We start from the raw sequence: 18,088 nt of genomic DNA, 5'->3' as shown, positions 1-18,088 counted from the left end.
TCAGCAGTTTCACCCTCAATTGATTCTAAATTTAAATTTTTTACTTGAATCCCCTTGGTAACATTAAAATATCTTACTAGTATTGGATACAATTTGGTTTCATTATGATTTGATGCATCAGATAAAACCGTTACAAATGCTGCAATTTTCAAGTCTGCTGTAAGTATTTTATCACAGTAATTTTTAAATACTGATTTAATAATAGCCTTGCATTTTGTCCTGGCGCATGAAAATTTAGCATTGTGAAACTTTTTCAATAATTTAGTTGTACAATCCATACTATGAAAACTTTGATTGTGAATTATGGTATGAAATGCAAATGTTCCCTCCATTGCAGCTAACTGTTTTTCATCTTCAGAATAATTTGAAGTTTTAAAAAAACCTGTTACTTTACAACTGGAAGCTGATCCATCTAATGATTGCTTATGTTTGTTGGTAGACAAGTGTTTCATTATAGCTGCTCTGCCCCCAACTGCAATACAAAATTCTCCTCTGCAAATATTGCAGAAAACAACGACATCTTTCTTTGATATGAGGAATGGAAATTCCTTTTTCAATTGATCGTTGAAATGGCATTTCCTCTTTTTTGATTTTTCCATCCCTAAATGAAATTTAAAATTTAAAATAAACTATAAAGCTACACGAACGATGCAAGCACATTATGAATAAATAAAATTAATTATTACAACTGAAACTTTAATAACATAAGCGAATAAGCACTAAAATTTAAATTATTTTACACTTCTGTTGACAACAGGGTTGTATAAATTTGTAAATAAAATTATACATATTTGGAAATTATTAAATAGATAATGAATTAATAAAACGGGAATTGTACTTACCTCTGTATAATTGAATATTCACTGAGAAAGAAATAATTACCGTGTGTCATTCAATTGCCGACGTGCCGTGAGTCTACTGCGTGTGTATGTGCCGTGTCGTGTTTCGGTAAGAAGTAAACAAAGCCACTTGCGCGCGGCGCTCTTTCTCAAGGTCTCCCGTGCGGAGCGCATGCATCTCATAATCGCGTCTTATGACACACTATACCGAGCCTTGACGAATTGCAATTTCAAATACAAATACGTCACATAACATGCAACAGATTAGTCTTCAAATATTGAAAAGGAGGACATGTAGGAGGACACTTTTCGAGGGTGGACAAAACTTACAAAAGAAGGACTGTCCTCCCTAAAGGAGGACGATTGGTCACCTTAATATAATGGGGTGTGTCCGAATCTTTAGGTTCAGTCAAATTAATTTTATTTAATGGGGGTGCCCCAACACTGGAGGTTTATAAGAAGAGACTGGACAGCCATCTATCAGAAATAGCATAGGTCTCCTGTAAGAGAAGGGGATTGGACTAGATGACCTACACGTTCCCTTCCAACTCTGTTATTGTTACTTAAGAGACTTATCATCTGCCTCAGTTTGATCAGGTCCCAGTTTTGTGCTCCAGTCTGGGAAACCCATCCAGTTTACAAAAACAGCCCTGCAGAGTAGGGCTGAAAATGTCCTTCTCAAGAATGAAACAAATAGAGGTTTTTTTTTCCCCTTTTAACCAGGCTTCCCCCAAACCAAGTGGTTTTGAAGTACTTGGAGTTTGATCACAAGCGCAGTGGTGGAAAAAAATCAAGAAGAAAATCAAACTGCTTTTAAAAATTTGAATAAAAGCCACAGAGCAGTGATTTGGGGGGGGGGAATAGTTTCACTACCACATATTAACCAGAGACTGAGCTGTGCACTCCAGAACTAGCACTCAATAATCTCCAAACTATCTGAGCAAATAAAGAAACAAATTGATTCAATGCCTTCTAAAATTGAGCAGGGGGTGAAAATATAGGATCTCCTGCTTCAGAAGGTGGTTGGATTAGAAGACCTCCAAGGTCCCTTACAGATTCTGTCCTGTTCTATTTTATTCTATTCTAAAAAAAATAAAGGACCATCATCAAGTGAATAAAATAAACCTTTCTAAATTGTGAAGAAGTATATATGACTTCCAGACGTTCTTGCTCTGTTGAATGTACATCCACTTAACTTCACAACTTGTGGCTCTTAAATTGTCAGAATTACCCCAACTCAAACAATGAATTTTAATCGTTATCTATAACTCATCTTCTTTGATTATTCTAGGCATTTATATCATAAATAATATCAATGGAAAGTGCAGGATGCCAATTTGGATGGAGAAATTTGGCAGCTTGTTTTAAAAAAACACTTTAATTTTATACTTTACAGATGCAGATAGCAAATGTGGAAGGGAAATAATATCTGTTTTTCATTAAATATATTCCAACCCTGTGCTAAAACTGAAACTATGCTTATGAATTAATGTAAGAATGAGCTAAAGTAGATTCACTGCAGGAAAATGGCAATTTTCATCAATATTAAATCAATACAATAATCACAATATTTACCAATGTCTACTTAAGAATTCATGTAAGAATATGCAAGCAAACTATCAAAGAATCAAATATGCAATTGAATGTAACTGAAAATCAATCATGTAAACCAAAACAACATAACAGATTCAATCAGGCTATAATGCTGAGTGCATGAAAAACTGAAATGCAAAAAAAAATGCGTAGAACGGAAAAGTTCAAGAATATGATAATAGCCAATCTCACAGCTCTGGGGACTGATCCTTCCAGTTTAACAGTTCACCTTCAATAACTTGATTTCCACTGGTTAATTTACACTTTCTCCAAACAACTGTTCTTCAACATGAAGGAATATTAAATATTCAGAAATACATAGAACTTTGTTAGTCACAAATGCATTAATTGGAAAGTAGACATCCAGGTTACTTGTAACATTTGCTTGCCATAAGAAATCTGAGCTTTGCAGCTCAATATAGAATAGAATATTCTATCAGGGTTAGAATCAAGATCACGTGAAGTGTTAATAGCACTTTATAATGCCTTGGCAAGGCCACACTTGGAATACTGTATTCAGTTTTGGTCACCATGATGTAGAAAAGATGTGGAGACTCTAGAAAGAGTGCAGAGAAGAGCAACAAAGATGATTAGGGGACTGGAGACTAAAACACATGAAGAACGGTTGCAGGAACTGGGTATGTCTAGTTTAATAGAAAGAAGGACTAGGGGAGACATGATAGCAGTGTTCCAATATCTCAGGGGTTGCCACAAAGAAGAGGGAGTCAAACTATTTTCCAAGGCACCTGAGGGTAGAACAAGAAGCAATGGGTGGAAACTAATCAAGGAGAGAAGCAACTTAGAACTGAGGAGAAACTTCATGACAGTTAGAACAATTCATCAGTGGAACAGCTTGCCTCCAGAAGTTGTGAATGCCCCAACACTGGAAGTCTTTAAGAAGATGTTGGATAGCCATTTGCCTGAAATGGTATAGGGTTTCCTGCTTAGGCAGGGGGTTGGACTAGAAGACCTCCAAGGTCCCTTCCAACTCTGCTATTGTATTGTATTGTATAGTATACAATTAATACAATCACAATGTTTTTTTGATTATATTTATTGGGTTCCTATTACTGCCCAGGCCTCCTAATGTGATTGCATTTTTTTTTTGAATATCAGCACATTGCATTATGGGTGCGGCATGCCCGCATACGACCCCCCTGCGCTCCCCCCACTTGTAGCACACGAGCCAAACAAGGTTCGCCATCGCTGGTATAGGTGATAGCTTGCTCAACAATAGTAACTGTGAAAGGGATCTTGGAGTCCTAGTGGACAATAGTGAAAATAAGGCTAGCGTGTAGAAGGAACATTACTTCTGGTCTGGGGGCAATTTGTCCCAAGCACCTACAATTTGTCCCAAGCACCTACAAACCACCTACAAAGCAACATAATATAATAAGTTATATTATGTGCATTTAGTACGGTGGTACCTTAATACTCAATGTTAATTGATTCCAGAAGTAGCAATGAAGTAGCAAAAATGATGAATACCAAACAAATTTTTCCCATAAGGAATAATGTAGTTACATCAACACATTCTAGCTTGTGCGTTGAGTACCGAACAAATGATGTCTACCAGGACAAAATTTTCATGTCAAAATGTGTTGAGTACCAAATTTGATGAGTTTCAAAGCAGTTGAGTACCAAGGTACCCCTGTACTTCATTAGCCACGCCAAATTGCTCATTGCAACCCATTTCCCAATTTACAGGGTGGAAACCGTGCATCTGATATCACATTTGAATTTGGGCATCCTTGCAAAAACATTGTGCCCTGATCAGATAAGAAGACAACATAAGGATGAGGCTTTCAAAATCATGGAAATTTCAAACAAGGTCCAGTGGAGGCCAGTGTTTTTGTGATCAATGGTACATGTTTCCCTGGGGGAAAAAAAGACCTTACCAGAAATAAGCCCCAATGCATCTTTTGGAGCAAGAATTAATATAAGACCCAGTCTTATTTTCAGGGAAACACGATGCTTCCTAAGTTAGCCGGTCTCTTTTCAGCAAGTTAACATTCCGATAACTCTGAATCGTCTCCCAATCAAACTTAAACCCCAACCAACTTCTCCATTAGGAACTCCAGAAGCAAACTGTCCAAACAATAAAAACAACAAAAGACAACAAAAATCAGTGTGTCCCTTTGTTGCTTGCAATATTTGTCAGTTATTGCTTGTATAGACACTTTCCTGCAAGCTGTACCAAGAGTTTTCATACTCCTTTCATTAAAAGTTGCAACCTCCGATCCTACAATGCCTCAGAACTTCACCCCAAGAGGGATTAAACAAAGGTGCATCAGCTTTCTTTCTGGAAAAAAAGGAAGGCTGTGTTCAGAGTCACCTATGGGAAACAACCCCAAAACACAAGAAGATAGTTTTCTTTATGCTGGCTGATATATGTAAGACATTCAGAAATGGGCAATAGTTTCTGTATCCTACTGTGTCTCCCTAAGTTCCTTCACTACACTGGCAAATACTTTGCTTCCCACTCTGTTGTCTATGAAGTGAACTTACTTCTGAAGCACCAAAAGCTTTTCAGCTTGTTCCTTGAACCTGAAGCCTGCCTTTGCAATAGAGGACCAGAAGGAGATAAGAAGAGGAAGACACAAAGCCTAAATGCAAGTCCCAGCAATCCCAGGTGTATATTGATGTTGAAAGAATAGAAGCAGGTGGCTTTTCTTCAAATTTGAGATGAAAAAGAGAGAGAGAAGAGTAGACTTGCAGGGGGGGAAAATAAAGTCAAATGTCTACTGTCTCCCGACAGTCTTATAGTATCATGGCTGCACTTCTTTCTTTTATAAAACCCTCAAACTCTGAAAACACATTCATGTTACCTTTCCAAGGAAACCAATGGCTTTCTCTCTTTTTATTTTAAAATGCAAAGTTTTTTTTCTTGCCAATCTTAATGCTGAATAGTTGAAGGGAAAGCGAATACATCATTTGATCTAATTGGGGTAGATATATGTTGCAGAATATAATCCTGTTAATTATATTCTACATTGATGAAATCCTGATTACAAAGTTAGTGGTGTCTGAAATCTTAACTCCAAGATCAAGACCAAGATCAAAAATAACTTATCCCAATCTTTTCCTTTCCTTTCCTTTCCTTTCCTTTCCTTTCCTTGTAAAAATCAAAAATAAACAGTGAATCTTTTTATTATAAGTGGCTAAGAAATTATGGTGGAGATGGGACAGAAGAAGGAAATCCTAAAATACAACTAGGATTCATGTTGATACAATTGAAGTTTATGGTAGAACTTTGCAGGCAGGAGACATCAAGATCTATCTATGAGACCCAATACTGCTCAAAGTCTTGAAAAACTGCTGCTGAATTCATATCTAGAATATCGGGCTACTTAGAACACTGGCGATGTCATATTATCACATTAATATTAAAAGAAGGAAAAGACTTCCTTCTTTTAATATTAGATGCAGATATCACAAAGCCCGAATACAAAGGCAGCATTGTTATCATTTACTGAGTCTGTAGACCAGTGTCCCATGTTGAAAAGTCATGAGTAGGCCAATATGCCCTACCCCAGTTATTCATCCATGCTGGCACAAAATGCAGGAACAGAAGCTGGATGGAGAAATAGACAGAAAGACAAATATGGGATAGAATAGCTAATACAAAGCTTGACATGAAAAAAAGGGCAATACCTACATTTGTTTTTAGAATAATCAACCCCTTTTAGATAATATTTTAAAAGTTCCCATTTATGTTTTAGTCTTCCAGTTGGTTCATTGTTTGATGTGCCAGCTTTATCAGCAGAATGGGTGGCAGATGGCATTCGCCTTCTTGAAAAAGAACCTATCTCTACCAACATAGCTGTATGGTTTTCTCTTTGAGTTCATATGAAATTTTAAAGTGCCTCAGTTCTTTTAGATTATCCATTTTGCAGAGAAGGAAGTGGGCCCAGGTTATGCCCTATGTATATACATCTCATTCCAAAAGTATTTCTCGAAATTATTTAGGTATTTCCATTGTGCGCAAAGACTTCTAAAAGATCTTCCCTTTTCACCTCTCTGGTGATACTTAATTTCGTTTATCACTTGTTATGGAGTGGAATTATGTGAAGCTAAGATATATTATTTGCTCTAATCTGTATTGGATAATTTATTACATTAAGAAACCAATAATTTTCAAATATAATCAGATTTAAGGTTTTAATAAGATTCATCCTCCTATTCACACTTGCCTAATTTAAGGATATTAAATCTGCTCAGGAATTAGCTGCTTTTCAAAGCCATGTGTGCCTATTATAGGATTTTTTTTTTCTGATGTGTTAATAGGATTTAATTATATTAGCTTCAGAGACAAGAGACCCACACTAGTCAAAATTGATATAAATCAAACAAAAGCAGGCTAACGAATTACTGACCAGTCTTCTTTACTAGAAGGAATCTTATTCATACCTACTCAGAAGTAAGTCCTGCTACATTGATGAACTGTATTACTAAGAAAAGAAACAAAGAATTATAAATAAAAATTTCCTATAGCCTGCTCAGCTGAAAGCAGATCCTACTAAAATGAATGGGGCTTACACGTAGAGAATGTACAGAACTGAGCTTTCAGATTAGAAAGAAATATTTAAGTCATACCAGTGGTAGTATTCAGCCATTTCTGATCGGTTCAGCCAAACCAGTAGTGGTAACCTGCGGTCCTACCCGCCCCGGCTCTACGTCATCTTATTTAGCCATGTTTTCTAAGCGTGCATGCAAGATGTGCACGGGAGCAAAACACATGTGCACAAAGCGAGCGTGCACGGAGAACCAGTAGTAAAATTATGTGAAACCCACTTCTGGGCCATACACAAAATATTGAGCTAGACAGAACAGTGGATGTTCTTTATACCAATACTTAAAAGTCAGGACATTTCAGCAAAACATAAAATGTTTTTCAGATAAAATAAATATGATAAGCTAACAAAACATTCCCTTTTATTCAGATTATACTTAGGGTGTGGAAGACATTGACTGTCATTTACCACCCTAATAAATAATTGGGTTTATTTAGTGTCAGCTCAGCACTATGATCTGTAAGCCAGGTTATACAGCTGAGCATTATTTCTTTGTCATATCTACATTCCCCTTTTCACTAAACACTCAAGACGGCAATCAACAAAAATTATAGTACAATTCCATAATTGATAATAATTAACTGTAAAGCCTATATTTATTCAAGAAGGCCATGATTAAATGAAACTAATTATTTAGCATGGCATATGATATGCATTCTTTAAGGCTGAAAACTTACATAATTTGGCAGAAAACAATGATTTGCTTAACAAGAGGTTATTGCATGAACCACTATTGGTTGGGTTAACCAGTATGCTAAAATAATAAGCAATGGTTTACCTAGCAAAATGGCTCTGTTCCCAAAATATGCTGAACCGAAGCCAAAGAAAATTAAGTTACAATTTAGCACAACATGTGAATAAAGTTCCATTTGAATGTACATCCCATTGAGGAGTCATTCAAAGATACGTGCGGTCATTCTCTTAGTCATACCGAGTAGAGAAGAAAGACTTGGAAGGAACTTTGGAGGTCTTCTAGTCCAACTTGTATCTGCATAAATGAACAACAGGCACATTCAAGTATCTGATTCTGCTTTTCTCAGTATGAATTAAATGTTGCATTCACTTAATAACCATCATGTTCACTTAACCACCACCACAAAAGAATGTTAAAAAAATTGGGTCCAATCACGTGATGCCTCAATTTATATTCACAGTGATGTATGACAATAATTCTTGTTTCCATTAGGGTTTTAAGTCAAGGACTAGATGTACACATAATAAAATGACATCCAATGTGCATGATCATGAGCCACGGTGGTGCAGTGGTTAGAGTACAGTACTGCAGGCTACTTCTGCTGCCTGCCGGCTGCCTGCAATTTGACAGTTCGACTCTCACCAGGCTCAAGGTTGACTCAGCCTTCCATCCTTCCGAGGTAGGTAAAATGAAGACCCAAAATTGTTGGGGCCAATATGCTGACTGTGTAAACCGCTTAGAGGGGTCTGTAAAGCATAATAAAACGGTGTATAAGTCTAAGTGCTATTGCTAAGTACTATCATATTTTCTTTGGAATGAAATCATTCCCTCTGTACTTTTTTTTCTGTAAATCCTGCCTTTCCAGTGAATCGAGTGCCTTGTGACTAACTTTTTGGAAGTTCTTTTTTTTCCCCCAAGAAGATGACCTAAAATACCTCCACTCTTTTTTTTCTGACCTGCACTGAGCTTATGATGCTATATAGATTACCAAAAGAGGTTTCAACACATTAAGCAGTGCTTAATGTGTTTCTTTTGACCACTTAGGTTCATGGCAAACAGTCACAGAAACTAAAGGTCTTCTGCAGAGACACTGTTGGGCAAACAACAATGGGAGGCCATGACTTCCGCCTCTAAATACCTCATGAAGTTCCCCACAAGCAAAAATTGGTATGAAAAAAGGAAAAATGCCTTGTGTGGAGTTTCCAGGGCCTGCTCACAAAGTAAAAATCGAGAAAAAGAGCTTTTCCCCATTAGTGATCCTTAGCAGAACTCAACAAGCTGCATTATCCTAGGGTGCCCGCAAATATCACAATGATCGGGAGATAGTAGCAAAACGGCATTTTCTATATCTCTTTGCTGCCATCTGGTGGCTATCGGCATGCTTGCAGCCCAGATGTGGGTAAGCCCTAATTATCCAGATTTCCTTCACCCGTCTTCCTTGCTTTGTGCGATGAGTGTTTTTAATATGGAAAACAGTGAATTAGGCTGTATAAATAATGACCTTGAGACAGAACAAGGTCATCATCACGGGGAGAGGATGAACAATGTGGATTCCGAAGCCACTGCAATGACACTGTAAATAACTAATTCATAGAAATATCCAAGGATACCAGATGAAATCCAATTAAGTAGGTCTGGTGAAGGTACAATATTGCTTATTTTAACAAAGTAGAAGGGGACAATTCTCATTATGCCTTTCAGACTCCTTCAGCATCTGCACAATCTTCTTTGAAATACTGGTGGATCCTCTGAAATAAATTTTGGAGAGTAGCATGACATTCTGGAAGGTCATAAAGATGACTTTTATTGTATAAATAGCTTTCTGCTTTAATGTAGGATTTAATTCTGGTTTTTATAAAAGCCAAACAAGCAAAGGAAGCATTTAACATTGGCACTGATTGATACTTCATTTTCTGGTATCAAGGTTCCATGTGATGTAGCACTTCCAAAATAAAATTTATACTAGCAATCTATTCCCAGAAAGTTGATTTTTTCACTACCTATGCTCTATAAAAAAATCTTACCATTTATTTTCTACTAAAAGAAGTATAATTAAGGTAGTCCTCAACTTACAACTGTTCACTTACAGACTGTTCAAAGTTATATTGGCAGTGGGGAAAAAGTGACTTAAGACCAGAATTCCCAGTTACAACTGCTGCAGGATCCCCATGTCATGCGATCAAAATTCAAGCACTTGGTAACTGGCATGTATTTATGGGCCACGCAATAACCATTTGTAACCTTCCCAGGAGCTTCTGACAAGCAAAGTCAATGGAGGAAACCAGATTTACTTAATGACCGCATGAGTCACTTAACTGCAATGATTTGTTTAACAACTGTGGCAAAAAAAATGTCATAAAACTCACTTAACAACTGCCTTATTTAGCAGCAAAAGTTTTGCACTCAATTGTACTCCTAAATCGAGGACTTACATGCAAAAGATCTGATTCTTCTACTGCACAGTTATCCATAGACACATCAAGTAGACACCTTGGGTTAATACCGAAGACCATCCCCAAAACTAACAAAAAACCTCAACTTTTTAATACTAGTTTCTGAATTGTGTCTTTTCAAACACACACTCAGAATGATTTGTGTTCATTTAATTGGTATTCCCGCTTCATTGTGCAAAATTCTAGGACCTGCATTTGGGTAAGGATCCTACGGATTCTGTAGGATATCCAACCCCATACTATTCTCTGAGACCCATGAGGAAGGAGTTGGTTGTCCTCATCCTATATCTGGAATTGAAGTGTTATCTCTGAAGAGTGCCATTTCTAGTACTTTCATTTATTTATTAAATTTATATGCTGTCCATCTCACCAATTAGGCAATATCTTTTAGAGTACTTTCCAGCCTCTGTTGGGGTGATGTGTTCATAAAGAGGCTTTATGATATACGGGGGGAAAAACTTTATGACACGAAAGCAATGGATGGGTGACAACATTGAGTACACAAAAAAATTGGGTAGAAATGACCCAAATATAGGTTTCTATATCAAGAATGAAGCATCAACAGGATAAAGCTGTGGATGGCTTGTAAAAATAAAATAAAAATACCAAAGGGAATTAAAAAAAGCTGCTATGAGTTAATTAGGACTAAGTATGTTCACTGAACATGGAAAAATAGCTGGGGACTTTTGGGAAATGGATAGAAGGTTGAATGGAAGGTAGCAAGCTGGTTGGATGGAAATAGGAACTCTTGAACAAATGCATTCCACAATGTTGTTGGTTCCACTTGGAACTTTCCAATCAAACAATTTGTGCTAGTCATTAAGTCATAAACAAGCAAGCCAACAATAAACCATCATTAATTTGCTAAGAACAGTGTGTGATCCCAGCCATTTGTGAATTATTCTAGCTGGTGTAGATTTGCCCAGGGTTTTGGATGGCAAGAAAGCTAAAGATATACAATGCCTTCGAACCCATGCATATATTAACCAATATTACATGATCTTCTTCTTCCCCCTAATGTGGTCTCCCTAGGTTTACTAACATCTCAGTGGAAAAACTATAAGTACAGTACAGAAGGATGATGATGCTATAAAAAGAGCGTTTCCTGCCAAGTGAATAAATAACCTTTGTGTGAAAACAAGCCACATCAAGAAAATGCATAACTCTCCTGAATAAGACATGCTTTGCTACTTTTTTCCCTACAAATGTAGAAAATGAACAGTTTAGAAAGAGTAATAACCCTAACATTAGCAGTACAAGTACATCAGCTCAGGCTTCCAAAATCTGCCTTGCTAGCTCAATAGACCAATGCAGTATAAATATTTCCTTGTAAACCAGTGAACGTTTTTCCTCTACATCTGCACCTAAAAAGGATGTAGGATGTTTGTATGCATTCGGAAGAGTGTGTGGGGTACCAGAGGACAGAGAGCTATTTGGAGGGCTTCTTAATGTGACCGATGGCCATTACTGAATATTTCCAGCATTAATTTAGCAGGTGTTGACTATAATTAAGAAGACTTCAGAGCTTGTATTTATAAACTGTAATTATTAGCTTTTTACAGTTTCTGTAGAAAATTTAGTGCTTTCAAGTGATGTCTGCAGAAAACTGAATAGCTTTATCTTCCTCCTCTTCCTCCTGTTCCTCCTCCATCCCTCTCTTGGTCTATCCTGTAAGAATTTGAACTATAACTTTCTTTATACTCCTATGAATTTAGATATAAACCTATCAGTCTTTATAGAATGACAAGTCATCAGTCCCAGTGGGCGTAGCGTGGGGGGTGCAGGGGGGGCTGGCCGCACCGGGCACAACATCTGGGAGGGCGCGCTCGCACTCGCAGCTCTCTGCCCCTGACTGGCTCACTCACTCTCTCTCACTGCAGTGCTGGCTGTGCGAATCCAATCCGAGCCGCCGGGTCGCCGCCCACTGTGGAGGGGGGGGGTGCCAGGCGGTGCGGTGCGGAGAGAGAGCGAGGGACTATCTGGGGGAGGGACAGTGCAGCGGCATGTAATGCATGTTCGCACTCAATAAAGTGTTTGAAAATAAACTTGTATTTAGATGCATTTTACTTTAATTACATCAGTATTTTCATAACAAACAATACATGTGCTTAGGGGGTAAGGGTTTCTTTAACTAATCTAGTGGAAGAGACTCGAGTGCTAAAATCCACGGGTTAGGGGGCGCAAATTACTTGCCTTGCCCCGGGTGCTGACAACCCACGCTACGCCACTGATCAGTCCCTCCCCCTTTCTGAAGCAGAAATATCCAAAATATAGATGGTGCAGCACAGAGGTGGATTGCTGCCAGTTCGGCTTGGTTTGGCCGAACCGATAGTGGTGGCGGCGGGAGGCTCTGCAAGCGCGAGCATGAGTGAACTGGTAGTAAATCAGTTAGCAACCCACCACTGGTGCAACAGCCTTGTCAGGCTCCTGGTAGGGCATACGTTTTTCCTTAACAACCTTTATGCCTGTTTTTTTCCCCCCTTTATTATTGTGGTTCAAAATCGTGATTGCAAAACCACAGATGCTGATTTTACTATCCATACAGACTAAATCCACCCATTCTTTCTGCAGGAATGCAAATGAAGTGAGTTACACTTCCACATTTTGAACTATACTATAGGTAAATGTTCCCTTCACACATATGTGCTAGTCGTTCCCAACTCTAGGGGGCGGTTCTCATCTCCGTTTCAAAGCCGAAGAGCCAGCACTGTCCGAAGACGTCTCCGTGGTCATGTGGCCGGCATGACTAAACACCGAAGGCGCATGGAACACTGTTAACTTCCTACCAAAGGTGGTTCCTATTTTTCTACTTGCATTCTCACTTGCTTTTGAACTATTCTAAGCACCCAAACACTCACACATTGCCAGCATACATGGCCAGAACATTTTAGGTTTGACAGAGATTTGATGTCTTCTGAATTGATCCAAAGGCTTCTTGGGAGATTTGCAGGTAATTTCAGTGGTCCTACTTCACCCTGTGGCCAACAGAATGGAGCTGCCCACTTTTGCTGTGCCATAACAAAGGAGCAGGCTGGAGTAGCAAGTTCTGCAAATATAGGGTAGGTATCCTTGGAGTATCAGACTTATTCTCAATGGCTCTCACTGAATTTTGGGAACCGCAAGGGGTACAAGCTGCCCTTCACCCTCTGACAAAAAGCCTGATCCCTAAAATCAAGTTTTTTAGTGGAAAACATGCTAGTGACCTTGCGCACTCCATTCCCTTGGGAAACTATTCCATTCAATGGGGGGGGAGGGGAAATCCTCATCCAATCAGGATCGAAAAAGTGATCTTGTTTCCCTGTCTTTCATATTCGTGGTTGGTGTTTAATTTACATTAGCCAGTAGATTTTGTTGATGTTCAAAACTCTCTTCCCGACTTTGTTTTTCCTTGAAACGAAATAACCTTTCATCCATTTCCACAAGAAAAAAAAAAGAACTAGAGCATTGTCAGAAAAAGCTTCATTAGAACCAACTTGTGTTTTTTTTTCCTCCCCCTCCTTTTAGTTTTGAAGCACAGAAGGTGGGGGAGGCGAAGAGTTTTCTTCCGTTTCTTAACTGGATGACAGATTTTGTCTAATTAATCTAGAGCCCTGTGTATAGAAACTACTGCAAAGCAAACATGTCTATTAACAGAAAAGCAGTGATTACTGCTTGGCATCCAGCCAGGGCCTCTACATAAGCAATGAAACTGTCTCTGTGCCATATGGGTTCTGCTGTAGCTATGAATTGAATCCAACACAAGGTTAAGATGTGTCAGATTTAACTGTGATTTAATTGATACTGGTAAAGAGGCTCTACATAAAGAAACAGTGTGTGTGCTATTAGAAACAGACTGCATGTCAGCCTCTCTCCCTTCGTTTGTGGGCAAGAAAACATTCGCTCAGACATCTAAAGGAGTTTCCAGATTCTTATTTCTTTACATTCAATTGAATCAAACACAAAAAAAATTAGGCTTCAGGTTAACAAGTTTACCAGCATTTAATTGGCAATGAATGAGAACTCCAATCAGATTCTCTAATGGGTTTCGTGCACATTTAATTAATCTCTATATGGAGGCTCCAATTATTTTGCCAAAATGATTAAAATAAAATAGAGGATGCTGCTTGATGAGTCTTACTACGTTGCAAGTAGTTCTACCGTCCAATGCTGAAGGGTCCTGAGTATCATTTATTGGATTTATATACTTGCTTTTTCAGCAACTTAGAGGTTGCATCTGTGACACTCTAGTGCAATTTTATCTCCAGAGCAATTCTGGGAGATTCTTAGGGATGAAATGTTGGTTATATCAACAACCAAGAGTTTCCTAGGACCAGGGTTGAACAGTATTAGGCTAAATATCTCTTAAAATATGGGGAAAGTAGGCAAAAGACACCATAATTCACTAGCCCTAGATATAACAGATATAGCCCTAGATATATCTAGCCCTAGATATAACAGATATAGCCCTAGATATATCTAGCCCTAGATATAACAGATATAGCCCTAGATATAACAGATATAGCCCTAGATATATCTAGCCCTAGATATAACAAGGTTATCCTTTTCATGTTGTCACATGGCAATCAACTGATTAAAGAAATATCAGCCTTTCCCAGCAGACTAGACTAGGACATCAGCGTTATAAATTTATTTAATTTTTTTAAAATTTATTTGCATCCTGCCTTTATTATTTTTGCAAACAACTCAAGGTGGGGAACATATCCATACCTTCCGCCTCCTATTTTCCTAACAACAACAAACCTGTGAGTGGGTTGGGCTGAGAGAGAGTGACTGGCCCAAAGTCACCCAGTTGGCTTTCATGGCTAAGGCAGGGCTTGAACTCATGGTCTCCTGCTTTCTAACCTGGTGCTTTAACCTAAGGTGACCAACTTTTTTACAATGAAAAGGAGGACAAATAAATTGGAAAAAATATATCGTAAATAAAAGAAATATTTTATTCATTGCAACAATAATACACTAAAATATGATATATGCATAATAAAAACATTTGCAACATTTTATATTGTAATTATGCTTACATGCCTGTTAATTATTATTTAAATGAGTACTTTTCCATTGAATTAATATTTTTTGTCAATGTATCATCTTCTAACAATATATTGGAAATATCTGAACAAGAAATATCCTTCATATTGAATTTTACGGCAAGTGCTGCAGCTAGAGTATCAACATTCAATCTCGATTTCTCACTTGTCCAAAAATCATTGGCAATTGAAAAAAAACTCTTTCAACTGCTGCATTAGTTCCAGGGCAGCACAACGTAAATTGAACAAGTATAAATAAATGTTCACATGGAATATGTTCATTTTTGAAATGGCTGAAAATATCCACCCATCTTTTATCAATTTCAACATGTTGATTTTCCCATTGTATTAATTTTTCAGAATTTAAATTTACATTCAGTCTTCTAATTTCTTCAAAGAGACAATTGTCATCTATTTTAATGTCTAGCATTTCTTTAGATAAAAACTCAACACAAGATTCGATATCTGTTCAATATACTTGCGATGAAGTAAAAAAAAAAAACATTAAAAACTGTTTAATAAAATACGTCACATAACACGCAACAGATTAGCCTTCAAATATCGAAAAGGAGGACATGTAGGAAGACACTTTTCGAGGGAGGACAGAACTTACAAAAGAAGGACTGTCCTCCCTAAAGGAGGACGATTGGTCACCTTATTTAACCACTAGACCAAACTAATACTAATACTATTTTATTATAAGGCTACAGTATCAGACCCTTGCAAGTCTGAATGCACTTTCTCCCTCCCTCCCTTTTTCTTCCTGAGGGCCATGTCTGAGAAGCTTTCTCAAATTACATTTCTGCCCCTGGTTCAGATTTCTCTTATCTGGCTGTTGCCTTGCTTATGACTCTTCCTCTTTTTCCTCAAGGTTCTTTCTACTGTACTCAAGGGTGAGCTTCAAAAATTGTAGCTGCCCCATTGCTGGGTGGGCATGGCCACGGTGGACATGGTCTAGTCGGCCTCCTGCATCATAGCTGGGGGGCTTTTTTCACCCTCCCCAGGCTCTGGAGGCTTTCCTCGAGCCTCTGGGAGGGTGAAAACTGCTTCCCCCGGGCTCCTGAGGCCCTCCAGGGGCCGGAAACAGGTCTGTTTCCAAACTTCCAGAACCTCTTGTAGGTCCGTTTTTTCCCCCTCCCTGGGCTTCCATGTGGGCCCTGCACTTACCGGGCATGATGAACGAGCCGCTTGGAGACTCCTGGGAGGAGTGGGAGGGTGGGGCGGGGTGATGTGGCCAGCCAGGGGTGGCATTTGGGGAGGTTCACCAAACTGGGCAGAATCCTAGTTAGAGGTTCGCCTGAACCTATGCAAACCGCCAGCAGCCCACTGTAACTGTCATCTATCTGTGCTGCACCAAATGTGTGGGTAGTTTCTTAAAGTTCTGACTAAGAAGTCCCAAAGCTGAATTGAGAGACACTAGTCTAACATCACCCAACTGAGACATGAACTTCTCTGAATCAAATCTAAGGCATTAATGATTTCTACTGGCTCTCTTACTTCCGATATCTACAGTAGGAGTCACTGACTTGCATTTTCAGCCTTAATAGCAATCAATGTAGCAGCAAAGGTTTGTGCTGTAGAATATTTTGCATGAATATGGAGTTGAAGGTATTGGGATAACGAAGATGGGTTGCTGAATCTAGTATAAGTGGTATATGATATAAGAAAGCATGCATGAGAATAAATGAATTGCTTAGGGAATTGTTCAATATTTAATAGAAAGACTAGCATAAATTGGTTGCTTACTGTATTTATTCTGCCCCACCTTGTAGGGAAGTTGGGTGACATAAAAATTTAATAAATAATTTTGTTAAAAAAAAATACTAAATCCTTTGATGATATCAGAGGTATATTGACAGAGGATATAAATAAATGTGCAATTTTAGTATACATATATTAGGCTGTTGGTTGAGAAATGAATGATCTGCGGCAAATATTAGATTGTATGATGCAACTACACAGATAAAGAGTAACTGAAAATTAATGTATCAAAGTCCAAGAAAGTTGGGTTTGACAGGGAAAATAAAAGGTGTGATTGTAAGCTCAATGATGAAAATCTCTAACAATAGATGAATTTGGACACCTTAGTAGAAAAGAAATTGGTAAATATATGTCTATTGCAGTCAATGAGTAACAAAAGATGCCAAAATGGCTTTGTATAAAAGTATCTTTCTGCCCACATTTTTATGTAGAAGCAAGAACTAGTATACTTGGGAAAATATAAAATAAGATGAATTTCACTTAGAATGAGTTACCTTAAAAGCATGCCTGGTAAAATAGGAAAATATAGCATCAGTAATGAATGGGTAGTGAATGAGTAGGAATTCAACAGAAAACAGATAGACTAGTACTAACTGTGATGATTTGGTCATATAGAGACAACGAATGGGGACTGAATTGCAAAATAAGTATATAAAGGAAAAGTGACGAAGTCAAGTGGATGGGTTAAATCAAAAGTCATCACTAGATAAACTCAGTGACTGTCAAAAAGAGGTGAGAAAATTACAGAACAAAAAGCAGTGTATGAAGAGGGCTATAAGGGTGATAGAAGGATGATTTACAAAGTCAGAGAGGCATGGAAAAGTATACTGATTGATGGCGACACCAACTGTATCTAGTTGTATTTCCATTTCTTTCTTCTCATGCCTTATTTTCTTTGGCTTATTATTTCTTTCTTCTTTTCTGCTCTCTGCATAAAGTTGCTTCCCTTCCAAAAATGCCATGGCTGTTATCTGGCCTCATTGATCAGATAATACTCTACTCAGAAGTAGAAAGTTTTCAGGTAAAGATTCAAGGATGTAGCTATTACCAAAAAGTTAGTTTTATGGCAGCCACTAAAAAATTTGCGAGTGTAAAAATCCAGCAACTGCAAAGGGCAAGCCATGAATATGGCAGAATCAAAATTCAAATT

The sequence above is a fragment of the Natrix helvetica genome (assembly GCF_964273705.1).
Source record: "Natrix helvetica genome assembly, chromosome: 3".
Lineage (NCBI taxonomy): Eukaryota > Metazoa > Chordata > Lepidosauria > Squamata > Natricidae > Natrix > Natrix helvetica.
The sequence above is the reverse complement of the archived record's forward strand: the minus strand, read 5'-3'. Positions refer to the sequence as shown.